The 2,428-nt window shown below is 42.9% G+C and overlaps 1 non-coding gene across 1 annotated transcript; it reads right to left on the minus strand.

Annotated features, from left to right (window-relative positions):
• Positions 1-520: 520 nt before the first annotated feature.
• On the minus strand, positions 521-628 carry LOC130824699 (small nucleolar RNA R71). Its single transcript, XR_009046790.1, has one exon. It is a non-coding gene; the product is annotated as a small nucleolar RNA R71 (small nucleolar RNA).
• Positions 629-2,428: the final 1,800 nt, after the last annotated feature.

A 2,428-nucleotide genomic window follows, 5' to 3' on the forward strand; every position in this document is an offset into this window, starting at 1 on the left:
GCATGACCAGGAGTACCAACAAGCAATCTTTGCTTTTTGATCCTGAGGTTGAGGCAACTGCTCGTAGAACACACGCAAGTGCAAAGAAAAGGAGGGCGGAGGCTCGTAAACAAGCTCAACAAGCCTCTCAATCTCTTGACATGGCAGGTCAGGCTCCCGAGAGAACTCTTAGGCAGTCTACACAGCCCAAGGCTAGCAATGTTACCACGGGGATTAGGATGCTGACTACTAATGCTGGAAAATTTGACATCAAATCCCATGTTATGAATATGATCACGGGAAATCAGTTCTATGGTCTTGACAATGAAGAACCCGTCGATCATCTGCAGAAATTCCTTTAAGCATGTTCTCTACAAAAGATTACTGGGATGACTGACGACGAGCTCTACTTGTACCTCTTTCGTTTCTCTTTGGCAGGCAAGGCTCAACGTTGGTATAACTCTCTTCCCAACACCATTACTACTTGGGCGCAACTGTCTGATGCTTTTCTAGTGAAGTATTATCCCGGTTATAAGACCCATGACTACAGAGTTAAACTCTATAGTTTCTCACAAGATGCGGGGGAGACTTTTCATGATGCGTGGGAGAGATTCAAAGATTACCAATATATGTGCCCTCATCACGGTATTGAGAAGGAATTTCTTATGTAATCTTTTTATAATGGTCTTGATAATGAGACTAAGAGGATGGTAGATGGTGCGGCTGGCGGCTCTTTCATGAACAAACAAACTTCTGAGGCTATTTCACTCTTGGATACTCTTGCTGAAAATCAATGGAATAGCTCATCTAGGCGCGCAGCTCAAGCACCAAGGAAGGGGAAGCATGAAGTTGAAACTTATTCCCTTCTATCATCACAAATCTCAGCTTTGAATGCGAAAATCGATGGGATGCGCATGAATGCTAATACATCTATGCCCGTCAATGCTATGGCTACCTCTAGCCAAGGTGGAGTTGTTTGTGATTATTGCGGTATGCATGGTCATTCTCTAATGGAGTATTCTGTTAATCCCAATGGAGCTATGGGAGTGTCAGAGCAAGTTAATGCTTTTCAAGCTCGTCCTCCTTTCAACAACAATAGCTACTATCCTGGAATTCGGAATCATCCTAACTTGTCATATCGCAGCAACAATGTGTTAAATCCTCAACAGCAACACTTTCCACCACAACAACAATATGGGCAACATCAGCAATTTCAGCCCAATCAAGGACCACCCGGTTTCCAAAGGCCTCCTCAAGGCCATCAACAGCAGCAATTTCAGAACCAACAACCCCAATCCGAATTGGGGGAATTGAAAAACATGATGGCCCAAATGGCCAAACAGCTTGAGCAACTCGGTACTCACAATAAAATGCTTGAAACTCAAGTCGCCCCATCAGCTGCATCTAGCTCCTCTAGACAAGCAGGAGCATTGCCCGGCCAACCCACTCAACCACATAGCAAGGAGACCGCCAATGCAATCACTACAAGGAGCGGGTTGAGTTATGATGAGCCACCCATGCCTCGCAATGAAGAGTCAAATTCGAAAGATGTGGGCATTCCTGAAGTGGTTATTGATGAAGCATCTTCTGAGGCAGTGCACGAGAAGGAGAAAGCGAAAGAAGAGGCATTGCAAGTGCCTCCTATCACACTTCCTTTTCCCAACCGCCAAGTGAAGAGCAAGCTTGACAAGCAGTTCGGTAAGTTCTTGGAGGTGGTTAAAAATTTGCAGGTAACAGTTCCTTTTACTGAATTAATCACACAAGTGCCTGCTTATGCTAAATTCATGAAGGACTGACTAGGAAAAGAGCTTTTAGTGAGGTGGAAACGGTTGCTTTTACTGAACAATGTAGTGCTTTGCTACAAAATAAATCCCCTCCAAAACTGAAAGATCCTGGTAGTTTCTCCATCCCCTGTCACATTGGCACACTATTTATCGATAAAGCTTTATGTGATTTAGGAGCTAGTGTCAGTGTAATGCCTTTTTCTGTCTGTTCTAAACTGAAAATGGGAGATCTAAAAGTTACCAATATTACTTTACAATGGCTGACCGTTCTGTTAAATATCCTTTGGGTATTTTAGAGGACGTCCCTGTTAGGGTAGGTAAGTTTTATATCCCTGTTGATTTTGTTGTTCTTGATATGGAGGAAGATCGACAAATTCCTATTATTTTAGGAAGACCTTTCCTTCATACGGCAGGAGCAGTTATTGATGTGAAAAATGGTAGACTTACACTTTCTGTGGGGGATAACAATGTAACTTTCAATTTGAGCAATGCTTTGAAAGGTCTCATGCTTGAGGAAAAATGCTATGCTATTGATGTAGTTGATGTGATTTGTCATGATAACTTGCCCCTAACTCTTATGAAAGATCCTTTGGAGGCCGTTCTTTGTCTTGAATCTTCTACAGGTGATGCTAGCATTTGGAAGACTGAAATTGATGCTATTGAAC

This window comes from Amaranthus tricolor, chromosome 9 (genome assembly GCF_026212465.1).
Source record: "Amaranthus tricolor cultivar Red isolate AtriRed21 chromosome 9, ASM2621246v1, whole genome shotgun sequence".
NCBI lineage: Eukaryota > Viridiplantae > Streptophyta > Magnoliopsida > Caryophyllales > Amaranthaceae > Amaranthus > Amaranthus tricolor.